At 47.2% G+C, this 26,117-nt stretch overlaps 1 protein-coding gene across 4 annotated transcripts in view; it reads left to right on the top strand.

Moving 5' to 3' along the window:
- LTBP4 (latent transforming growth factor beta binding protein 4) overlaps nt 1–26,117 on the top strand; it is a 1,283,510-nt gene that overhangs the window by 771,550 nt on the left and 485,843 nt on the right. The window lies entirely within an intron of this gene.

The raw sequence follows: 26,117 nt of genomic DNA on the forward strand, positions 1-26,117 counted from the left end.
TGCCAGGATTTGATGGGTACCCCTCCCACTGACCTAACTGGGCAGAGGTTTTCAGGATGCCCTTAATGGGCCTACTCACCTGGGGTTCCCCATCAAATTGCACCGTGCTTGGGTGCCCATACCCGGCTGCCCGCCCCTCCATTCCTGGGTGGTACTGGCCTATGAGCCCCATGCTTCTGGCTGGATAGTAATCTGCCATCCCTGTGGCCCTGTGCTCATGTGCGCCAGGGGACATGGGGGTGGCAGAGTCCAGGGACTGAGAGAAATAAAGGCCTCTGGTACTAGGGCTCCTGGGGTTATGCTCAGGAGTTTCTCTTTCCCAGCGAACCTCATCTCTATCCGCCCCTGCTCCCTGTTGCAATGCAAGAGCCTGCGCCTTCAGTTCCTCAGTTAAGGCCTTACTAGCCTCTATCAGTCTCTCCTGCATCGCTACCTGTTGTTGGAGTCTTTCATTGTGCTGGCAGAGAGCCTCATTCTCTCTCTGTGCCTCCTGATTGGTCCTGGAGCACTGGGCCAGTCTTTGCTGCAGGAGGGTTACCTCCTGAGCTGTGTCCCTATTGGCCTGCTCCTTTCTTGCCAGAGCATCCTCCACCCTCCTGGTGTGTTCTAACAAGTTCTGGCGTTCTTTTTGGAGGTCACCCAGCCCCTGGAGGGCCAAGTGATTTTCTTCTGTTTTTCTTTTTAAATGGCAGACTTCCTGGCCTAAGGCGTCTCTTTCCTGGCTAAGAGCCTGCATTTGTGCCGCCAGGTCGTCCCTCTGCCTTTGAAAGGCACCAGCTTTCTGGCGTTCTTCATCAAACTCTGCCTGGGTATCCAGGTCTTTCAAAATCAGCTTGTTGCTCTCTGCCTTCACTCTATCTAGATGACTTTGCAGGGTGGCTACCTGCTCCGTGCATGCCCTGTTAAAGTCTAATTGTTGCTCCAGCTTTTTCTGGCTCTGCAGTAGGGAGTCCAAACCTTCTTGGTACTCCCTCTGCAAGGCCAGAAATCTGGTATCCTGGTCAGCCTTTTCCTGTTGCAGGATGTCCATATCCTTCTTTATTTTAATGATGTGCTGTCTACTCTCATTTTCTGACTCCTGGCTCCCCTGCAGCCTCTGCTCAGAAGAGACCAGGTCAGATTGGACCTTCTCTAACGCCATCTGTCGCTTATTCGCCAGATCTTGGCTTTCAGTACATTTATCCTGCATGTCTCCCATATATAGGTACAGGTATGCCGCTATCCTAACCATCTTGTCTTGTTCATCCTTAGCTTTAGGAGCCATGTATAGTTCACTCAGGGCAACATGTAAGGGACCCTGATCTCTCCATATATCTGACCCTGTTTCCGTGACCTGTTGCGTGATGGCCTGCAACCAGACCATGCGGTCCTGGTGAGTCCACTCACCTCTCACAAATAACTTATGTAAGAAGTGCTCTCTGGCTATTTTCATGTCTACTAAGGTCGTCATTCTAGAGATTGATCTCTGTCCTGACTTACAGAAATTAGTATTTTATTTTTGCAAAACAGACCTTTTTCTTAGAGCGTTCCTTTGAGGAGTGCTTTACAGCGTAACACAGCATGGTGATCCGACCGGATATGTGTATCTGGTCAGCTGGCACGCTGTATTAATCTGCACAAGTGATAGATCTAACCCAAACATCCCGGACGAGCCCCCAATTTGTAAGAGGATTCAATTCAACACTACAGCTAAGTCAACGCCTAGTCTATAATACTGAATGAAAACCCTTATTGATATATCTTTATGTCCAGTTCATGCGTTCTGGATGACTACCCCTATATAACACCCCTCTCTTGGAATCCTCCTGACCCCACTGAGCCAAGAAGTAGTTCTGTTTTGCAAGTTAAAAGGTTTATTTGATCATTTAAGCAATAGATATATATATCCACTTTAGAATAAATTAATAATTGAATATCACACTTAATCTGATCAGTAATCAATAATGGATAGTCTGGCACTAGCACACTTCTTTATAATCAATGATGAGTGGTTATAGGATGGATAAGATAGCAACAATACATTTATGGTTTCAAATGGATGCAATGTGGAATGAAATGCAGTACAGAAAATAACTTGATAGGATTTCAGCAAAAGACAATGTAATCACTTTCTTGGACAATTCACCCCCCCCCTTTTATGCAATGCAAGGAAATGGAAGGAAGGCACACAGTTCTCAGAAATGCAATCAAATGTGATTCAGTTCACCCCAGCAAGCTTAGACTACAGAAGTTTGAAACACAGGCCCAAAATGCTTTTATATGTGCTGGCAATGAAGTGAAAAATATGCTAAAATGCTTTTAATTCCCTCTAGAGGTTCAGGGTGAGTGGTATCTAGTTAATATTAGTCCAGGCTCACTCTTGCCATGATTCAGGAATGATTGGCAGGTTAAACAAATTTTTTCTTTAACGGAAGGCAAGCAGCAGCAGATTTTTACATGTGGAGAAACTTGCAAATCGCGGCAATACTAGCAATATCGTTCTGGGGTCCTAGGACAGCCTAGGATCTCAGCTTCCAGATGAAAGTTACTGCAAGTCTCTAAGACAAACGGTCGCGGAGATATGAGCGATTTTGTGAAGGTTGTTTTTCGGATTTGAAATTTTAAAGTTCAAAGTGACAAGTGACAGTTTTGCAAAATGGCAAGGTACAACTTCTAGGAGACAGTTCTGGTTAGATTAAAATAGATTGAATTATATTATTTTAACTAAGAGATTGGTTCTGCACAGTTCTGCTATGTACTCACAATATATTTAGAAATAGAATGGGCCTCGCCACGGATCTGGTCAGGTTTTGGACTGGACTCCGGTTCAGCTCTCTGGTTCTGCTGACAGCGGTCTGGGTCAGCTCTACTCTGCTGGTCTGGTCTGGGTCTCTGAAGGTGGATAGATTGAAGTCTCTATGTTAGCTCTCTGGAGGTTGATGGAGGTAAAGTATGGATTTTCCGGCAGAGCGTCCCGCAGCAGATGGAAATGAATGTCCCTATCTGTCCTGTCTGTCTGCTTTTATCTGTTTTTAAAATGGGTGTGTGTGCAGCATCACTAGACCCTACCCCTCTACACTTGCCATTGGCCCAATTCTCCCCTCTCCCATGATTGGGGAAGGAACTGTGAATCAGAGTGATGCTGTAGGTTTTATGGGTCAGAGGATCCTCCCCTGTCAAATTGCACACAATCTATATTTGATGAAAAAAACATATTTGCACAGGTACACATTCGTTTAAAATTACACGCACCCATCACATATCACAGGAGGTATACCCTGTCCAAATCTGCTCTTCCTGGGGGCTTGCATTCAGAAATGGCAACATTTGCACTTTTTAACTGATTTTGCAATTTCGGACATTAACCCAAATTTACACACATGTGCGCAAGGAGTATGGACATTAGTTGATGAAGTGTCAGATTTTTCACATGCACACATTTTGAGTAATATCCTCTTTTCCGCTAAAACCCCCCTGAACATACCACCGGGTCCTAACACGTCTTAAAATGTGGGCAGAAAAATCACAAGAATTATGGTATCATTTAAATAATTTTCACAAGTCCACTCTATGAATGATCCATCTTTTTCTAAAACCATATTCTGGCTATAGGGGTGTGTCTTTTCAGGTCACATGGTACAGAAACCAGTCTTTCCAGTTTCTGCCAAGCTCAGAGACCCTGCCCCTCCCAGCTTCTGCCAAGAGGAAGCTGTTTTACGACATCTGCAATAAACCATCTGCCTGGGTGAAGGGGGTTGCATTGTTCAGAGCTCCTGTATTCTGTGGGGGCTCCCCTTAATTCAATTATCAGAGAGATGGCATATCCTTATTGTGGCCAGCAGGAAACAGCCAGGCCTGGGAAGTTACTTGTGAATCAAGTTTCACTCCTGATGGGGGTAGTTGCCAGGCAAAATTGGAATCTCTTTAAGCCAGTTTTTAGCCACATGTCATTTCTGTTCCCCAGTTTCTGCATTCAAATAACTAACAATTTTTTTACATATGCAGCTAGAATGCTGATTCTAAATTTAAAACTATGACATTTAAACAATTGCAGCCTATGTGACACTCAAAAATAGGTCACTCATTTCTTTTAAACATTTAGATTTTTAGTGTCTTTCAGTCCAAATTTACTTAAACTGCTGAAATCCACAGCTCAGCCAGTCTTGTGATGAACATTGTTTTAGGCTCATCCTCTTTCCAGATTTTGTATGCCCACAAGACTTTATTCTGCCAGATGTCCGCTGGTGTTCAGTGAGATTTTTGGATGTGTTGCAAATAGGCATTTTGAGCTGGCATTCAGAGAAACAAAAGGTGATTTTAAAGTGCGGTTTTTCCTTTGGCACACATTTCACTCATGGCACCCCGGCCCATCCTGCTCACACTGGTGGGTGGCAAGTTAGGCAACCATTTTAGTGTGCACAACTGCGCGGATTTCATAGATTCTGGCGCACATGTGGGCTTTTTCGGCCATCTTGGATTTCCTAAGCCCACAGCACCAAATGTTGTAGCCTAATAGTCCAAACGTGGGTCAGAACACCCAACAAGATTTGTGACTTTGTGAGCAGCAATGAGGGTACCAATAAGATATGACGCAAGATAGATGGAAGCATCGCTGGAGCCAGCGTTTGAGGCAACTGCATCTGATTTAAGCAACTAAGTATCATTATTCTCACTGAAATTATTTTCAAACACTGTCACTGGCAAGAGCAGGAGTCTGCGACCAGTGGCCCCTCCAGAGTTTTGGCCTACAACTCCCATCATCCCTAGTCAGCAAAGTCAATGGTGAGGAATCATGGGAACACATCAGCTGGAGAACCACAAGTTGCAGCCCCCTGCTCCAGATCATTTCAAAGAGTTCCAATGTACAGTTAAAAACACTGCAATTCAAATCTTAACTTATTACATAATCGTTAATGACAATTGTATGGTGTGAATTGCTTGAGAGGAAAGATGGTCGAAGCGTCTCAGGATTCCGAAGGACGTGACCAAGGCAAGACACCCAGCATGATGCACAAGTGGCGATGTCCTATTGACAGTGCAACTAGTGGCGCCATTTCTGAGCATCAGAAGACGATATTAACAGGACACAGCAGACTCTAACAGTGCACACAAAGCAAATAATCCACCACAGCATACCCCAAAGCAGGCAGCATCTTTGACCGCCTCCACAGTTTGCTCTGGGGGAGTGTGATTATTGGTTGGTGCGGGGGGAGGAGAAGGTTGGAAATAGGCATTCATGCCTTGAGTTACCCAGACCAGGAATTAAACAGTACTGCCGGTTGCCATAAACAACAATGGTTGTTTATATAATAGACATTGAAGAACCAGGGTGAGAGGATCGATCCCTTGGGAAACACCCGTGTGATGGAGAAGAGGAAGGACTCAAGTTTGACCTGGGAAGGTCGGTCAAAGAGGAAAGAGGATAGCCAAGCCAGAGCCTGATCCGTGATGCTCAGGGTTGTTATGTTACCACATGTGCACAGACAGACAGCCACTTCCTTCTGATATAACCTCCGCCCTAGGCTGATACAGCTGCCTCTTGGAAATCACAGACCGAAATACAACAACATCAGACATTCAAACAATAACGTTATAGCAGGTTTCTCTGTCACCTCCCCAGAAATACCTGGGACGCTGATTTGACCCACTGGACACCATGGGCAGAAAACAATTTGTCACTGGACCTACCCACAACAAAAGAAAAATTTGTGAGCTGGTATTCGTCAGCAAATAAATATCCAGTGCCAATCCCCTCTACCTCTGGACTTGGAGGCCCAAGCCTCCTTTCCAATTCAGCTCCACCACCATACTTGCCTAGTCTCCGGGTTTATCCTGGAGACTCAGGGTTTCCACACTCTTCTCTGGGTCTCCGGGGAAGAGCATGGAGTCTCTGAGTTCCTAGATGTTTGGTGAAAGGCCCCTTGAATCTGTAAGATCGAAGTGATCTTGCAGCTTCTTTGCACGTGACAGAATATGTTAAAGGTTAACTGAGGAGAGCTGCAGCAAAGACGCTGTCTGTTTTCTCAATTAATGTGAATGTGCAGGCGCTGAGGCATAGAACACTCCCTAAAAAGTGGGTGGGGCTGGTTGGCAAGAGTGGGTGTGGCGGTGGGCGGGGCGTCGTGTGATGCAAATCTCTGGGTTTTCTTTTTTCAAATGTAGGCAGGTATGTCCACCACACAGCCCCCAACCATCACAACACCCACCAAGAAACCATAACCTTTCTTCAGAAACTGCACTAGAAGACATTTGGCCTCATTACGACCCTGGCGGTAGGGGGTTAATGGGGCCGGTAGAGCTGCCGGCCCCGTTAACCCCCTACCGCCTCATTGCGAGGTCTCCTCACTGGACCCGCTAAGGCCGCCTAGTAAAACCAGGTGTCCTTAGTGGGTCCCGCGAGCAGACCAGGATGCAAACAACGGGCCCGTCATTAACAGGCCCAGTTGAGCCCTATAGGGGCTCAAATGGGAATGTGGATGTCCCGGGTCCTGGTTCCCTGAATGGGGAAATACTGGGCCCTCCAAGGTCGTAATGGCCCGGTATTTCCCCGTTCAGGGAACCCGGACCCAGTACCCGGGCGGCATGGCTACCTCCATTGTCGTAAGGAGGGCCATTATCCCCTTAACTTCCATTCTCGACACGGGAGGTTGTTAACATCCACACAGCATTGAAACGACAACCAAGCAGAGCATGTCCCTCTGCACCCTGGTACTCACAGAAACTGGCAGACCGCAAACGTGCCTTCTATCAGCCAATGTAATACGAATCTGTTTATCAATTTTGAAACGATGAACCCCGAGGCAGCGGTTTTGAGATCAAACCTGTTACCAGATTGAACACAGATAACATGCACGTGCAAACCGGTTGTTTTTATGGCTATAACTTACATGGAAGGTGCTATAGTTGGGGAAATGCACGGTATTGCAATTCCAGACCAACATTGCAAAACATGTGTCCAAATGCAAAGCCCCCCTCACTGTCATCGTTGCATAGACGCTGTAACAGACTGGAATGTCGCGAAATTCCTGTGGTCTGTCTTGATTGATTAGTGGAGGCGATACTATGTAGTTCATAGTATCCTTTTCCACATAATTATGATCCATTTGCGTTGGTTCCGCCAACATAAATACATCGAAGCCAGCTAAATATTCCACGTGATGTGGGCAGCTGCGCCCAGGTGTTGGCAAAACGGCGAGTTCGGCCATTCACGGGGCAGCCATGAACTCATTTAACACTTAACAGGGAGTGTGGACGAGCACTCCACCTGAAGGGGGCGCGTAAAACGCTAACAGACTGGCCTGGTTCTGAGGAGTGCTGACTTCCGGGACACTGCGCGGGAAAGCTGGATAGAAGGCGTCCATTGCACACGGCGAGGAATTAGAAAAATAAACCTGCTTCATGTAGAGTTAGGGGAGCCAGGGATTTCATGGGTATGGCTGAGCCAGAGCCGAGCCTGGGGTCAGGCCTGGCCCTAGGAGCCCACAACGGGCCGAGCCCATGAAATCCCTGGCTCCTCCAGAAAAAGGAAAAAAATGAAATGCGGCCCTGCGAGCCACCATCAGCGCCACGTTTATTCTTTTTCATATACGAGCAGTTCTTTCCATTTTGCCTGTGTGGCGCAGTCAAAATGGATAGACACGGGCAACAGTGACAAAAATAAATGCGCTCCAGGTGCCCTCTCAGCACCCGAGCTGACATCAGGGTCGCAATTTTTTTTATATATATATGTGCATTTCTTTCCATTTTGGCCACGTGGAAATAAATGGTCAAATATGAAAAATAAAATGGGCCTTTTTTTCAGAAGAAATTCTTTTTTTTCTGCGCTGTGCCCTGGGCCCCCATGGTGGGGCCCATGGCAGGTCCGTGGCATCCGGGGGTACCAGCATGTAAGGAGGGTCAGGCTGTAGCCCCCATTGGAGCCCGGCTCGCCCGGGCCTCGCCAGGCTCACCCCCCTCCATATCATTTAGAGAAATCTGTACTGAACAAAGTTAAGAGGTGAAGATTTATTGGAACAATGCACGTAATAAATCAATGCCACAGAGCTATATATAAACTTGGAAATCTCAAGCGACCCCACATTCGAGAGGTGTAGACAAGACAGGGTGGGGTCAGCTCCCAATTCATTTTTCTGCGGAGAGGGTTGCCAGAGGCAGTGGCAGATTTAAGTCAAAAGGGCCCAGTGGGCAAAAAGGACAGATGGGCTCAGGTGGGCGGGTCATGGAGGTGGAGCCTAGAGTGGGCAGAATTGAACAAAGATGAACTTTAGGGGCAAATGCTGCATTTTTAAAGTTGTGTTTTTTACAGTTTTCCATGTTGGGGGGTCTGACTCTAGCTATTTTACCGTCAATGGTGGTAATATTGAAAAGCCTGAAGCTAACTTTGGAAATTATGGGGTTCAAGGCAATGGGTGGGGATATTGCAGGGGACAATTCCTATAGAATGTAGAACCATTTTATGCATGTCCAGGTTGTTCTTACCCTACACACTTGAAATGTCATTGAACATCACAGATTTAAAGGAGTTCACCTTTTAATCTCAAAACCTTTTGTGCTCGTGGCGCTTGAAGGATCCCTTAACTCCAACCCACCACCTCCAGACCCACAGGGCCCTGCTGCAGGCCAGTGATGGAAATGAAGAGGGAATAAGTGCAGGATAGTGAGGGAGGAAAATAGAGAAGGGCAGGTGACATGCACACTGGTGGGACAGGAGAGTTGAGAGTGGGGGAGTGCAGACGTGTGATGGAGAGATTAAGAGTGAGGGAAGGCTGGAGCTAACGTGATGGAACTGATCCAGGTGAGGGTAAAGGGGTGAATGGGTACAGAGAATGAACGAGGGCAGGAGAAAGGGGGCAATACTTAATAAGGCACAAGAGTGAGGGGAAATGCAGGGTGAAGAGGATTAAAGGGTGGGGAAATAGAGAGCCGGGGGTTCAGGAGTGTTTGGAGGATGTGGAATAATGGAGGTCACAGCTACAATAGATAAATGAACAGGCAAGCAATTAAAATGCAGCCACTTAGATTTTGCGCTCTGAAACACTTGTGTAGGAGCGCGATATAAATAAACTATCAATTATCAAAAATAATGTTTTCGCCAACAGTATCCCCAGTTTCAGATTTGCGTCAAACTCATTTCAATAAACCAATTAGAGGTTGATGGCCCAGACACAGGGTTTGCCTGGGTAAGGACTGTTGTCCCTTAAACAGGATGTTTGATGGGTGATAATAAATGGGAGGGGAGTATAACACTGCATGCTGTGTAAAATAATGGCTCAAGCAGATGACCTTATATTGATTCTCCTTCGCTTTAAATACCTTTTTTAACCAAAAGATATTGTTTTAGGTCCACTTTAACGAAATTTGTGATCCTGAGCAAATCATTTAATCTATCTGTGCTTGATCTGCCGACATTGCATGTTGCTAGAAGTGATTTCATTAGCAGTTTTTGCTATGAAGAAAAACCCTTGTGGTTTACTAATCTGTTGAATTGTATATTTATAATAGTGAATATGTACATATTGCACAGCATATTATTCTCTTGGCTTACACATGAAAACATATTTTAATGTCTTCATCAAAGGTATCTAAGAGTACTGAAGACTGAGGTCACTGCTTGTGATGTTAGTTACTGTGGTGTTGCTGCTGATCATGTCAATCCATACTGTGCAAATTAGGGTTCTGCATATCTTTTGCTGGACAGGTCTGGAAAACAAATGAGAACATATCAGTGCCTTGTATGCCTAACAGTTCCACAATGTTGTGAATTTGTTGTGCTGTTTATGTGTTTAAGAGACCCAGGGAGAGGGGGCCCACGCAGCTGCCCCTCTTCTGGCTGTCTTTCTACACAGCAATACATTTCTTTAATGGCATTACATGTGCACCTTGCCTTGTGTGCATGTTACAGGCTGCCCTTTTCTGGCTGCTGTCACCTTAACTCAGTGGTATCCAAACTTTGTCATACCAAGCCTCCTCTCCACCACCTAGTAAAAAAGAAAATCTGAGCCCCCCCACATAGGCGTTGGTCCGCCCTAGGGAAGATGTTGGGGTAGGGGCAGGCTCTTTAGAATATAAGCAGATTGTCTACTGCTTATATTTGCTATTAAACATAGTTACCCGAATCCTTGTTATATAATAAAAAGATTCATCTTACTCTTATTTTAAAGAGTCTGGACCCCCCTAACATCCTTTGGCCCCCTAGTTTGAAGACCAATGCCTTAACTGAAGACTTCACATGTGTGCTTGGCAGCAGGCTACAGATTGCCTTTGATAGGATCCAGCAGTTTTTACACCTCTTTGCCTTTTACTCTGGTTTCATCTGAGTGAGCTCCTTGCTGACAGAGCAATTACTAACTTTTCAGTGTCAGTTTAGTGTTTCAGCTCGCCTCTGGCTACCTGCCCTGCGAGATTAAAGGGCACTACTTTGTATCAATTCTTTTTTAAGCAACCCAAGGGTGCCACAGACTGTGTCCACCCCTGCTAACTGTAAGTAAGGGGGGGAGGGGTCTTACAAATATTGCAATGAGCATCCACGAGCCCTGAGAAATATTTAGCCAGGCCATGTGAGTGAGCGGTAACGCTACTCTTTGTTATTCCGCTACCAGCAAGGAGGCGTTTGTGTTGTGGCTGGAGGAGTGAGATTGGAAGGTGTAGGCCCTGGTCGCCTTTTGTCTGTCATCCGAGTGCTAAATCTGCCTCTTGTCAGAGGATTCCTTAAAAGTGGTTCACAAGGGTTCACCCAAGGACCCTTTGTAACAGTAACACCGCCTTGATACCGTCCTCAAAAACGTTCATTTACACCATAACCCAGGTGCAACTGTCATATGGGCGGGCATTGCAGAATTGGCCCCAAAACTACCATCATTTGCCAGATCAGCGTTGCATGCATGCATCTTTAACATGCACATCTACAACCTTACATGCATGCATGGAGCCTGTTATGTCATGCCCGGACTGACTTGTGTGAATTAGCTTCAGAATCCCACTTTATCCCTCACATGCCTATGCACTGGATTCGCCATTTAGGCATACATCCAGATGACAGTTTTTACACTGTCCCCGAAAATTGGCATGCCAGTTTCCAAATTTCAATTTTTACAATGAGCTTGAAACTTGTCATGGCAGTTTCCAAATTAGGCTCCTAGATATGTTATGTTTGTATTTGTATTTGTATTTATTTATTTGTATTGCGCGCCTTGCCCAGAGGCTTGCGGGCGCATTTTTGGGGGAAGTTACAGGTTACAGTAGGGGTAAAACAGTATACAGTTACAGGTTATAGTAACATCAAAGTCAAGGTAACAGGTTACAGCAGAGGGTAAAAGCAGTATGCAGTTACAAGTTACAAGATATATTTACATCAAGGTCAATTTATATTACAGCAAGGTCGACAGGTAGCGAACCTACGCACATTAAGCAAATATAAGTACAGGCGTGTTCAAGTCACAGAGAGTGCAGTAAGCCGCGCAAAAACAGCACTAGCAGCTGATGGATGCAGGGGTGGATGCTGAGGTATCTTGTTCAAGTAACCATAGTTTGGTTTTGGCTTTAAAGGCGTGGCAGTGCGGAATGTTCCTTAGGACATTGGGAAGGGAGTTCCAAAGCTTGGCGGCAAGGACAGGGAAGCTCGACCCTCCAGCAGATCGTAACTTGAAGCTGGGGATGTCCAGTGTGTGAGCCTGGGCGGATCTCAATGGTCTAGTGGCTGTGTGTTGCGTGAAGCGTGATGCTAGGTAGGCAGGAGCTACATTGTTCTGTGCCTTGTGGGTAAGCACAAGTGATTTGAGTGATATGCGGTGAGAGATTGGTAACCACTGAATGTTACGTCTAGTATTGGAGATGTGATTCCATCTAGGTATGTTGAGTGCTGCCCTTATGGCGTTGTTTTGCGTGATCTGGAGTTTGTCCAGGTTTCTTTGGCTGGTCAATAGGTAAAGGGCGTTACAATAGTCGATTTTAGACAGGATGTTATGTTAAAGGTACTTATATAGCGCGCTGTCACCAATGGAATTGGTCCCATGCGCTCTGGCGGATCTGTAAATAGGAAGGAAATTGGATAGGGTTAGTCGGGAGGAGGGGACTAGGAAAGTGGGAGAAGTGGTGTGCTGTTGGCAGCTTCAGATCGGTATACACCAGGTAAAGGGCTTTGGTGCAAGTATCGGATCAGGCAAGACCTCATGTGCTGTAGGTGCTGTTTATGTGTGGTTGATACAGTGTGGTGAAGTTTGTGCGGATTGCTGGGAGAGAGATGGTTGTATGAGTTTTGTGTGGGTTGAGTAAGCAGAAAATTGAGGGCTGGGATTAGTGGGGTCTGTATCCTGATTCCGGCACTTCTGGTTCCGTTTGAGCTGTATCCCTGTGGGCGGCTTGTTGCTGGTTACTTGTGGGCTGTCTCGTTGTGGTGGTGCAGTGCAGATCCAGCTGTATCATAGTGAATATTGTATGGAGTGATAGGTGTGTCTGAACCTTTTCTTCGGGTGTGGAGCTATACATAATTTGTGTGACTTGTATTGATATATGATATGGCATTCATAACGCGCCTATACACACGTGTTTAAAGGCGTGAAGAGGCAAGGGAGGGGAACAGAGGGAAGACAGGTATGGGAAAGGTGGCAGTATTGCAAGCATCAACATTGCACGCTTACCTCACTAGCAGAATAGGTCAGCACATATAGCAGCCATACAAACTTTCCTCAAACAAGACACACAACACAAGAAGCATCAGTGCCAGGTCTCCTACAGAACAAGGTGAGCACAGGTAGTGTCAATGCAAGCTTCATTCCCACAATAAAGGTGCAGCACTGACAGCAGCAGTGCAAGCTTCTCTCCCACATAATAGCTACAGCACAGCAGCAGTGCATGCTTCCCTTACACAACTGGACCAGCACCGCTAACAGCAATAAAAGCTTCCCTCCCTTAGGACATTGCCATCACAGTGAGCTGCAATGCAAGCTTCATTCCCACAATATAGGTGCAGCAGAGACAGCAGCAGTGCAAGCTTTCCCCCCAGGTAATATCTACAACACAGCAGCAGTGCATGCTTCCCTTGCACAACTGGACCAGGACCGGTAACAGCAGGAAAAGCTTCCCTCTCATAGAACAGAGCCATCACACTCAGCTGCAATGCGAGCTTCATTCCCACATTGTAAGTGCCGCACTGACGGCGGCACTGCAAGCTTCTCTCCAACGTAATACTACAACACAGCAGCAGTGCATGCTTCCCTTGCACAACTGGACCAGCAACGGTAACAGCAGGAAAAGATTCCTTCCCATAGAACAGAGCCATCACACTCAGCTGCAATGCGAGCTTCATTCCCACAATATAAGTGCCGCACAGACAGCAACAGTGCATGCTTCTCTCCAACATAATATCTACAACACAGCAGCAGTGCATGCTGCCCTTACACAACTGGACCAGCACTGGTAACAGCACGAAAAGCTTCCCCCCCATAGAACAGGGCCATCACAGTCAGCCACGTAATATCTACAACACAGTTAGCAGCAGTGCACACTTCCTTCTCACAGAGCATGTATAGCACAGGCAGCTGCAGTGCAAGATTCCCTCTTATAATATAGGTGTAGCGCAGGCAGCTGTACTGCAGATATCACTCCCACAGAAAAGGGAACATCACACGCAGCAGAGTACGCTTTCCTGCCACACAACCTACAGAACAGGAACATCACAGGCAGCAGCAGAATAAGCACCCTCCACCCTATTGCATAGGAAGCTGCCATTTAAGCCCCCCCTCTCATAAGGTCGAGGGAGCAGCAGCACAGGCTTCTCACCTCTAATGTAACTGCAGCACAGGTAGCTGCACTCCCACACAGGCACATCAGAGACAGCAGTGGGAGCACCCCTCCTACAGAACATCTACACAAAATATAACAGCATTAGAGTAAACTCTCCATGCACAACCGGTCCAGCAGAGTCTGCAGTATAGCAATCTTCCCTCGCACACAACAGCCACAACACACGCAGTAGCAGTACCAGCAGTCATCACAACACAGGCGCCACCCCCTATACAACCAGTAGAGCAGGGGTGCACAACTCGCTTTGCTGGAGGGGCGGTTGTAATTTGCAAAACTTCTGCGGTGAGCCGGACTGCCCAAGGGGTCCTGCATGTTATATGCCAGAAAAACGTCCAAGTGACGCACAAGAAAAGGTGCATCCTGAAATGTATTTGTTGACTTTATTGTTGCATTTCCTAATTTTCTGAGAAAATCCTGTATATTTCATAGGAACATAATGAAAACATTAATGTTTGTTGGAGGAAAGTACTTGAGGCCTGTGGTTAACAAAACAAGGATGCTGACAAAACAACTCCTAATGTGTACTGTTCTCCTAACTGTGATTGTGTTTTATTTTGGGAGGCTTTTTAAAGGAAAAAAGTGCATAGTTTCAGTTATCCGATACCATCTTAAATGTCAACTGTAATTTTTATCATAACTACAATGCCGAAAACGAAATGCAAGCATCTGAAGTAAAAGCCTTTTACCTATGTAGTGTTTCGGATGCTGTTTCTTTAAAATGCAAGTATACGCTTTAGATTCCAAAGATGTTTAAGAAAAGCTACTGCAACTTGAGAAATTGGCAATTTATGTAAGTCCAGTTGGCAACACTGTTTGTTCCAGAATGCCTACGTTGATGAAACACTTAGTTTGGTGACTTTCTTCTCTTAAATGTACACAAATAAGCAAGAATGAAGAGGCCAGCCTCTGTTATTTCTGTATTGCTTCATTTTCCCTCTAAGTTTAGAGAGGAAATGACCAGGAAAGGGCTGCACCTTAACTTGAACTCCACTTCTCTGGAGGGCCATAAGTCATGAGGTCAAGGGCCGCATCCGGCCTGTAGTACGGAAGTGCACGTTTCTTCCCACAGGGCATATATACATATATAACATGCAGCATGAAGTCTGCCCACCCACATAAGGACAGTAAAGGTAGCAGCAGTGCAGGCTTCCCTCACAGAAGTGGTTCAGCGCAGGCGCACACACTGCGCGTTCCACCTAACAGAACCGGCAGAGCCCATTCCGCAGCAGGGCACTCTTCATTCCCAGGTTTGTCCTGAGCTCAGGTCACGATGACATTTGGGTGCGTCCACTTTGGTATCAAAATTGCACCAATACCTCACTCATTTCTGTGACTCAACCCCGATTAAACCCCGCCCATCACTTTAAGTTATTCTGCCATACTTTCACTTCCCCAATTGTCTTCAAAGGCAATTATAACGATTATGTTGTGCCATACAGGGATGCCGTAGTGTTGCTTCTGCATTAGACTGCCAAAGACAGATGTTGCAATGATGTCAATATTACTGGTTTTATCAGCTGCGGAAGGATGAAGCACACAGGCTGCACCGCCAGGAGTGCATCATACACTGCGCATACAGTGTGCATACATCATTGCACATCGCCCATGGAGATCTCTATATTCCAATACTTGCTCCGTTGGGATAAACTCACTGCTGCGTATTGGGCCTCATTAGAAGTTTGGCGGCAGCCTTGCCGGGAAAACCGGCAGGCTGCCGCCAATTTTCTGAAAATGTACGCGCCCGCGATTGGGCAATTACCGGGTCATTACGGCCCTGCCGGACCCAGTAATTGCCCTTTCGCGGGCGCCGGAACAGCATGCTCCCCATTCCCATTAGGGCTCAATGGGAATGTGGAGGTTTGAAGCACCGGCACCGTTATAAACGGTGCCGGTGCATCCGACATGCTGTGCTTGCGGGTGTCGCTCTGCCAGAAAGGCACCCGCAAGCACAACTCGTAGTTTGCCGGTCCGGGAACTACGGTACCGGCAAGCTTACTAGTACCGTAGTTCCCGGACCGGCAAACTTATAAAGAGGCCCATTGATTCGATTGAACCCATTTTGAGACCACGAAGGGCGCTGAAAGTCGTTTCTCCAAATGTCACTCCTCGCCCCCCACCCGACTTCTTAACACTGCCAACAACCGGCTTCCAGCCGCCCCACTTGACCCTCACAGGACACATGGAGGGACAGGATAGTGTGGCCTCCTAGAGTAAAGGACCCTGCCTTTCTTCCAAGAGGCCGTATTGGTTGAATGACACGATGGGTGTTTCTGGGTGGCTATGAACCAATGGAAAATATCTCCCCTTAGGGTTCAGAGTCACATCATAGACCACTCAAGCTTTGCACTCCTTGTTTATGAGATGTGACTATAAACTCCTCAGTGGACTATTTCCAAGTGGTTGGTAGTCACCCAAGTACAGTTTCACATTTATTGACAGTGATAAATGTGTTCTCTTCTTTCACATAACTGTAAATCTAGTAGAATGAACACACCTCTGCCTCCTTGTCTCGCATATGAGTACCTTATTCATATTCTTTTTTTCTCATAAATATGCAGAAAGAGGACTCAGGGATTAACCTGCCTGTCCTGGTGTCTGAGTTTGTCATTTTGCTTTCTTGTACAGTACTTACAGACATGTATTTAAACACCCAAGACTGGTTTATTATTTGGTTTCCAGTGATATTAATGAAAACCATGACACCGAATCACATCGAAAGTGATTCGATATTTTTTTTTAAAGGCACTCGCCAGCACTTTCCCCAAATATTGTAGGACTGGTGTTTGATTATATAATTGCACCATTCCTAAAATATGTTGGGGACGGTGTTTAGTGCCTTTTAAAAAATATATCACTTTCGATGTGATTCGGTGTTATGGTTTTCGTTAATATCACATAGATGCGATTATTTCTGACTTTGCGTGTGACAACTGGAGACCTTTGTTAACATGCTGTTGGGGTTGTATTACTTTTAAGAGTAAAAAGGCACATCCCAGAAGAGCCTGATTGATAATCGTCACCAGCTGGCAGTCTTTGTTTGACCCAGGCATGCAGCTTGCTGGTATGACTGATGTGGACATCAGTCAATAACCCGAACAGGTGTATGTGTTCAACAAGCTGACATCATATGCGGGTTTGTTTTTACACAAAAAGGAGGTTATGATATGGCATTTGTAACGGATCCTGATCCAATCTCCTTTAGAGTATGCACAGATGGAAATTCAATGGGGGCCTTTTTCATTGAAACTTCCCATCCCAGTTTTAAAGACCAGGCCATTAATACCCAGAGGAGCTGTGTCTACTAGTGAAAGGGGTACTTTCCACGCTCCATTTCAAGCGTCCAGGGTCTCTCCTGTAGTCTCCCAACCAAATAAATGCCTGTTGAAAACCATAACTGCCGACAAAACAGAAATGATGGCACTGCTTTAGACCCTGCCCGGACTAAGAGGGGCCTGGATACCTTGCACCTCTGATGACCCTGCCCAGAGGCTTGCTGAACATCATTTTGTAAAATGGTTAAGGGGCTTAAGCCCTCACCCCCAAGTCTGTGAGCCATCTCAGGGAGATTTCGAACACATAAATAACTTTCATGGAGATTTTAGATAGTTTTCATGGCGTCAGTGTTAAACAATAACCAAAAAAGTGATTGGTGGAAGGATTTAAATAAATCTGAACCACTAGCACTGTTCTGTGCAACTTTCAAAACCACTGTTTTTTAGCCTGTCCGTGCCATTGCAAAAGGGGTCCAGCCATATGCAAATCTGTCAGGTACTCCCACCAATGGGAGCAGCTCAGCCCAAAGGCCGAAATATGTCTGGGCCTTCTTGTGTTACCATGTAGAGGAGAGCTAGCACAGCAGTTCTAGCTGGGCTGCTCCCATTGGTGGCAGTACCTGACGACTGATGTGTAGATGGCTTGACCCCTTTTGCAATGCCACAGATGGGATAAAAAACAGTGGTTTGGAAGAGTGAGGAATTCGACCATCTGCACAGTGGGTGTGCGCTCACCTGTGCTTTTTTGAAATTGTAAATGAAATTGAATGACCCGCACACATTTTCCTATGTTCACTGCATGACATACACATAGACCCATGTACTCTGGTTCCACAAAGCCTACAGGCGGAGTACCTCCTGTCATATTTAGTTGGAAAATGACAACCAAGAGTACATCAGGTCATCTCAGAAGGGTGAGGGCCAAATCTTCTTCCAGCCATAGCCAGCCTAATTAACTAAAAAAGACTCCATGGATCCTCCCTTTCCCTTTGTCTAAGCTCCGCTGCTGGTGGCCGCTTCGCATACTAATGAAAATGTAATTCAAACAGGCCCACATGGGGCCTGACTGCAGAGGCTAAAACCAAGGAGTGAGGAAACCTCAACACCAATTTCATATGCACTGTATCAGCCTGAAGCCATCTCCCACCCTAAAGTATCAATGCCAGTGAGCTGTCATGTCTCGGCCTAGGTGTTAAAAGTAGGCAACCCTCAGAGGGAGGCCCCATTCAGAAGGCACAAGAATGTGGTTTGCAGGAGACAGGAAGTCTGTTCTCGCCACAGCTTGAAGGGAGACTTGCCGGAACCACAGAGAGCTCAATTAACCAGAGTGACCCTTTGATCCACAAGAGGCAGGAAGATGGGTGGGACTTAGTATTACATGTTTTCACCCCTTTACCTTTTCTGTTGCAAAGCATTATGGTTATGACCTCATGCATACAGTAGCTTGTTGGTGGGGACCCAGGATTGGTTCATTAAGGTAGGGTTAGCCTACACCAATCACTGGGTCCCATTTGGCTTTAAAAAAGGGTCAAGCCCCTCTTTTGGGAAGATCATCTGAAGACTTTGCAAGGAGTAACAAGAAGAACTCAACATTGGACGCTGGCTGAAGGTACAGTCTGCTTACATCTTCTGCCAATGAGGGAAGGCCAGGACCTCCAAATGGAAAGCAAGATCCCTCCCATGGACATCTCCCAGGGAAGAGATGGAAATACTGAATCCAGAGGACCCTCAAGCAGCTCCAGAACTGATACCCAGCCAGCACACAGCATGCCCTGCTAGACTCTGCAGCAAGCTTCTTGGGTGGGAAGTGCCAGAGAGTCTCTGAACCAAACCAAGGACAAGGCTGTTGCCTGCAACACTCTCCTCAGCTTTGGCCCGTCCGCCTTAAATGGCAGCACAAGCCCAGTGAAGAGGGTAGGAGGAGTGCATCGACAAGCATCAACCAGCGTCCACCTTAAAGGACAATTTACGAGCCAGTCGAGCCCCTCGAGCTGCAACCGACTGCACTGCTGACTGTTGTTATGCCCCAGACTCTCACACCGTTTGAGGCGCCTCAACCAGTGCTTCAGACCCACCAACCAGCACTGAGACAACGACGACCAGTGTTTCATACCCACCAAACAGCACTGAGACAACGATTCCTGACCCCGAACCGCCGCGTAGGCGAGCCTGCAGCCATCCGTCCAGCCTCGCTCACTGAACTGCCTGCTGCCTGATACCTGCAGCTGTCTCCCATCTTGAACTCTGTTGCAGAAGCACAAAGCGCCCTGAAACCAACTCTACCCTTTTGAGCACCAAGGACATCTACAAGCACAAGGTACATTATGGTTCTATCCCCCTGGTCCTCCTCCAAAGGCCCCTAGTGACATTTTACGACCCATTGCTTCCTCTTGAGCTGAAACCAGGTATCCTTGAACTATTGCGATTAATTACTTTACCGACTACCTTCCTGTCAGTATCCAGAGTGCATCCCCTTTCATTCTTGTAACAGTCTGTCCTCTGCGTTCCTTTACAGCATGGGTGCACAACATACGGCCCGCGGGCCAGTTGCGGCCCGCCATGCTCTTTTGTCCGGCCCGCGAGGCACAAAGACTTTCCTAATGGAGGGCGGCCCGCGGCCGCCCTCCATTAGGAAAGTCTTTGTTGTCTTCCGGGCCGGACAAAACACTGGCCCTCATTGGCTCAGCAAACACACGCATTACGTCGCTCCTACGAGCCACGTAATGCGTGTGTGCTGCACCAATGGAGGGCCAGCACTACGGCTGGCGTGGTCCATAAGGCTTGATGCCGGAAGGCATTTCAGCCTTGGACCACGCCAGCCGTAGTACGAGTCCAGCGTTCCTGCTTACCTGCCTGCCTTCCAGCCTGCCTTCCAGCACGTCTCCGGTAAGTGGTCTGTTTGTGTATGTGTGTCGGGTCTGTTTTGCTTTGTGTGTGTATGTTGCGAGGGGGTGTCGGATGTGTGTCGGATATTTGGATTTTAATGTTTTTTGTGTGTATGTTGCGAGGGGGTGTCGGATGTGTGTCGGATGTTTGGATTTTAATGTTTTTTGTGTGTATGTTGCGAGGGGGTGTCGGATGTGTGTCGGATGTTTGGATTTTAATGTTTTTTGTGTGTGTGTTAAGATGCGGGGGAGTGGGGGTGTCGGATGTGTGTCGGATGTTTGGATCTGAATGTATTTTGTGTGTATGTTGAGATGTGGGGGTTGGGGGGTGTTGGATGTGTGTCGGATGTTTGGATTTAAATGTATTTTGTGTGTATGTGTGTATGTTGAGATGCAGGGGTGGGGGGGTGTTGGATGTGTGTCGGATATTTGGATTTTAATGTTTTTGTGTGTATGTTGGGGTGGGGGGGTGTTGGATGTGTGTCGGATGTTTGGATGTAAATGTATTTTGTGTGTATGTTGAGATGCAGGGGTGGGGGGTGTTGGATGTGTGTCGGATGTTTGGATTTTAATGTTTTTTGTGTGTATGTTGCGAGGGGGTGTCGGATGTGTGTCGGATGTTTGGATTTTAATGTTTTTGTGTGTGTGTTAAGATGCGGGGGTGTGGGGGTGTCGGATGTGTGTCGGATGTTTGGATCTGAATGTATTTTGTGTGTATGTTGAGATGTGGGGGTGGGGGGGTGTTGGATGTGTGTCGGATGTTTGGATTTAAATGTATTTTGTGTGTATGTTGAGATGCAGGGGTGGGGGGGTGTTGGATGTGTGTCGGATGTTTGGATTTAAATGTATTTTGTGTGTATGTTGAGATGCAGGGGTGGGGGGTGTTGGATGTGTGTCGGATGTTTGGATTTAAATGTATTTTGTGTGTATGTTGAGATGCAGGGGTGGGGGGCGTTGGATGTGTGTCGGATGTTTGGATTTTAATGTTTTTTGTGTGTATGTTGCGAGGGGGTGTTGGATGTGTGTCGGATGTTTGGATTTGAATGTATTTTGTGTGTATGTTGAGATGCGGGGGTGGGGGGGTGTTGGGTGTGTGTGGGGGGTGGGGGTTTGGGTCTGTATGTTTGCATGTTTGAGAGTGTGCTGAGTTGGGGGGTGGGGGTTCGGGTCTGGTTGGGTGCTTGTGTGTGTGTGCTGATTTGGGGGGTGGGGGTTTGGAGTTGGAGGGGTGTGGGGTTCGGGTCTGTATGGGTGCATGTTTGAGAGTGTGCTGAGTTGGGGGGTGGGGGTTCGGGTCTGTATGGGTGCCTGTTTGTGTGTGTGTTGATTTGGGGGTGGGGGTTTGGAATTGGGGGGGTGGGGGGTTCGGGTCTGTATGGGTGCATGTTTGAGAGTGTGCTGAGTTGGGGGGTGGGGGTTCGGGTCTGGTTGGGTGCTTGTGTGTGTGTGTGCTGATTTGGGGGGTGGGGGTTCGGGTCTGTGTGTGTGATGAATTGGGGGGTGGGGGTTTGGGTCTGTATGGGGGTGAGGGACATGGGGCATAGTGTTTGGTTGGGGGTGAGGGACATGGGGCATAATGTTTGGTTGGGGGTGAGGGAGCCATGGGGCATAGTGTTTGGTTGGGGGTGAGGGTGCCATGGGGCATAGTGTTTGGTTGGGGGTGAGGGGGCCATGGAGCATAGTGTTTGGTTGGGGGTGAGGGACATGGGGCATAATGTTTGGTTGGGGCTGAGGGGGCCATGGGGCATAGTGTTTGGTTGGGGGTGAGGGACATGGGGCATAGTGTTTGGTTGGGGGTGAGGGTGCCATGGGGCATAATGTTTGGTTGGGGGTGAGGGAGCCATGGGGCATAATGTTTGGTTGGGGGTGAGGGAGCCATGGGGCATAATGTTTGGTTGGGGGTGAGGGAGCCATGGGGCATAGTGTTTGGTTGGGGGTGAGGGAGCCATGGGGCATAATGTTTGGTTGGGGGTGAGGGAGCCATGGGGCATAGTGTTTGGTTGGGGGTGAGGGGGCCATGGGGCATAGTGTTTGGTTGGGGGTGAGGGACATGGGGCATAGTGTTTGGTTGGGGGTGAGGGTGCCATGGGGCATAATGTTTGGTTGGGGGTGAGGGAGCCATGGGGCATAATGTTTGGTTGGGGGTGAGGGAGCCATGGGGCATAATGTTTGGTTGGGGGTGAGGGAGCCATGGGGCACAGTGTTTGGTTGGGGGTGAGGGAGCCATGGGGCATAATGTTTGGTTGGGGGTGAGGGAGCCATGGGGCATAGTGTTTGGTTGGGGGTGAGGGGGCCAAGGGGCATAGTGTTTGGTTGGGGGTGAGGGACATGGGGCATAGTGTTTGGTTGGGGGTGAGGGTGCCATGGGGCATAATGTTTGGTTGGGGGTGAGGGAGCCATGGGGCATAGTGTTTGGTTGGGGGTGAGGGAGCCATGGGGCATAGTGTTTGGTTGGGGGTGAGGGAGCCATGGGGCATAATGTTTGGTTGGGGGTGAGGGAGCCATGGGGCATAGTGTTTGGTTGGGGGTGAGGGAGCCATGGGGCATAATGTTTGGTTGGGGGTGAGAGAGCCATGGGGCATAATGTTTGGTTGGGGGTGAGGGAGCCATGGGGCATAGTGTTTGGTTGGGGGTGAGGGGGCCAAGGGGCATAGTGTTTGGTTGGGGGTGAGGGACATGGGGCATAGTGTTGCACTCCAAGAGTGAACCCAATAATAAAGCTAAAACAGGCACAGTTGGGAGATGTTCATCTTTGGCTTTTTGAGGAAACCTGACTCAACGAAGGCCATACTCCTCTTGGGCAACCCAAAGAGCAAACTGTAGCAGTCCAAAATGACGGCATGTCCAATCTAGGGTCAATAAAATATATATAAGTTAACTAAACATGCGAGATACAATAACTAAATAGAAATAAATTATAACAATGGAAAATGTGTAGTACAAAATGTAAGTTTGAAATGCAAATAAAAATCGTTACCCCTCAAAAACATTATTTTTCCATGTGTTTAGTAGAAATTGGGGGTTTAAAAAGCCTCCTGCCACGCCCCGCCTACAGCCCCGCCCACATTTACTTTTCGGCCCACTATAGCCCTCATGTAAGGTACTTTCGGCCCTCTGTCAAAATCAGTTGTGCACCCCTGCTTTACAGGGTGGCTGTATTTAGTAATGTGCTAGAACTATCTGTTGTGATTATAATAAAGTAGATATCTGTATAGAACCTTAACTGGACAGTCCCTTTCATCATTGGGTAATAATTGTATTTTCACTGTGTTGCAACTAAACATCGATCCATGACCTTGAGCAGATAAGCCTGCCGTTCCGTCCACGTTACCAAAATTGGACAAGGAGGTTTATAATTTGCTTGTGTTTCCAATCTGTTCGGATCCCTTCTGGTGTACTATAGGTGTCGCGCTAACAGAAAGGCATTAAATGACACGGAACCCTTGCAGAAAGCTTCTGTGCACTTTGTAGCCATATATGCTCACTGCATGATGAAAGAATGAGGCTGGATGCCTGGCCAAGTTCTGTTCAAATGTTCAGATTTCTTATTACACAAGCCTGAGTCCTTAATTCAGAGGCATATTTCCGCGCACGCGAACATGAGTTTTTTGTACAGCCTCCCAGGGAACCTCCACATTTCTCCAACACAGTGTAATTCTGGTGGTGAGTATGTGTGCTGGCAAGGTACCTTCATTGTGGTGATTGCCTTATTATATCTCTTCCCACGCCCATCCCATCCCTGTCTGGTGTTTTTATATTGCTGGCACCCTGCCAGGAGCTTGCTCCTTCCTCACATCCATCATGGGCCTTATCGCCTATTTCTCACCATTCCTGGCATTTTGGCAGACCCCGACACAATTACTCATGTTATTCTAGAGATACCACAATGCAGTGCGTTACAAAGTAAAAACAAACCCGGAGATCATAACTCAAACGCAGAAGACATAGGTCATGTTTCTTTAATTTAAATATTTCATCACCTATAGGGGCGGGCAAATGTTATTTTTACTACACAGCCAACACCTTTCATTTCAGATAAATGTGCTGCAATGGGAATCGGGCAGAGTTGGTTGCCTCCAGATTCCACTTGGCATGCCATTTTGAAAAAAAATTTCAACTCATAACTTTGCGTTTTTTTTTTTCTTGTCATGCATTGAACATAAGTATGTCAGCGACCCTAAACACACCATTGGCAGTGAGCATCATCCTGCTTGTGTGTATGTGGGGGATTTGCAAAGTGAGAACCTAGTTTGGAATCAGCAGACCACTGCGCATAGGGGGCCCGCCCCTTTGGGCTACCAGTATGATACTGCAGTAGCAGAGGGTGGGTAGACGGAGCAGGGAAGAGGAAGCTTGTTTTTAAAAGACAAACAGAGGATAGCACAGGGGCAACGGGCTGGCAGAGCAACAGGGGTTCGAATCCCGGATCCGTGCTTAGAAACCGAACTCAGGTATGGTATTAGGCGTGTTATTAAAAAACAAATAAATACATAAAACATATGTCCCGAGGAGGTTAGCTCAGCTGCAACGTCTCGCCTTGGAAACAAGACAACATGAAGCAACAAAGGTTCAATCACGGTCCGTGCTTAAAAACCTCTGGGTATTAAGTGCATTATAAATAAGCAACTAAGAGACATATTCCTATAACAGCGCCCATGCGCCTGGGCTGTGTGAGCGCTTTAAACATGCAAATAAATATGGAGAAGTGGGATATACAGCCATAGGGTATAGTGCTGAACAAACCTCTCGCCATGATTCACGGTTCCCCTGAGTCATTCTGGATAATGTTAAGGCATGTGATGTTACTATGCCTTTGTACGCCTCTGAATCCCCTTCATAGTAGTTTCCTTGTCTATGCCAGTCCTTCGTCTGCAAGGGGCTGTTCGCCTTCCCAAGCAGCATAGATGCACAGGCATGGCTCTTCACCTGATACCTCCCCACACTACTCTCAGAGGACGAGTTAAGGCACGGGTTTGCTCATATTGGCGTCCTGCATGTGCGACGCGTATAGCCAGAGTAACATGTTTAGCTTGTAATGTGATGTGGCAAACTCTGTTAGAACAGCAACAGATGCAAAGCATTGCATTCACTGCACGAAGGGCTGCAACGTGAGCAGCGTTTGAGGCACACAGCAAGCTTAGCACACAACGTAATACAGTTGTTTACAAAATGTGCTGCCATACGCGACATCCATTGTGGTCCCAACACCTTGCGGCAGAAATCACACGGGTGCAGTTTTACCTTCAATAAGGACCGCTTGTAACTATCCAGCAGTAACTAGCCACGTGCTCCAACTGCGAAATGAGCTTCCGTAATTCAGAACCCTTGTGAACCTTGCCATTAAAACATTACGTAGAGAAAGTGGTTTGCAGGTGCACGGCGCACCCGTAAAGCCGTGGTTGTCTAATGGAGTGTGATGGTTGGCTTGCAGCAGAGAGGACATTGATCCATGACACTCTTATCACGATGTGGTCTGTGTCTGACAATTGAACTACATGCCCTCGCCTTGAAACTGTCAATTGTCTATTTCCATTTACCTCAACTTTCTAAAGGGATTTTAGATAAAGGTGTCAGGTGGACTGCCCACAATCTACATCTTCATAACTTCATCGATCAGAAAATGTACTCACCATGTTTTCTTGACATATCGGTTCTTTTTCAAAAGCCTCTTTGATACTTATTAATTTGTCGTCACTGTTTTTGCTCGCTTGTGTTAAACTGTAGTGCTGTTGGTAGCCCGACATACAGATCGGTTGGTTAGGGTTTCTTGCCCTATGGGCGAGTGAGCGCACCTGGCACCTTGGCAGCTGTGCATGGCAGAACTACTTACCCTGCAATTGCATATCCAATTCTGGTGGCACTGCTAATGGACTAACAGACATGACCACTCTGTCCCAGGCATGCATTGCCTCACCATCTTCTGGCTACCAGTGTAGACAGCAACATGCCTATACTGTTTGTCCTACACAAAGTCATTTCACTTTATATGTGTAGCAGCGCTATAATGAGCGCTCTCCAAATAATAAAGTCACACAGGTATCAATGATGCTCTCTGAAAGGGTAGTGCTGGCCCGGGTGGTGGTCAACACAGGTGCTCTTCTTAAGATTGCAATATGTGGGGCTCTGCTTTGCTTGCGCTCTTGATCTGTTGGGAGCAGTTCCTGCTGCACGAGGAAGGACT

The sequence above is a fragment of the Ambystoma mexicanum genome, chromosome 2p (assembly GCF_040938575.1).
Source record: "Ambystoma mexicanum isolate Mex_15411 chromosome 2p, UKY_AmexF1_1, whole genome shotgun sequence".
NCBI classification, from domain to species: domain Eukaryota; kingdom Metazoa; phylum Chordata; class Amphibia; order Caudata; family Ambystomatidae; genus Ambystoma; species Ambystoma mexicanum.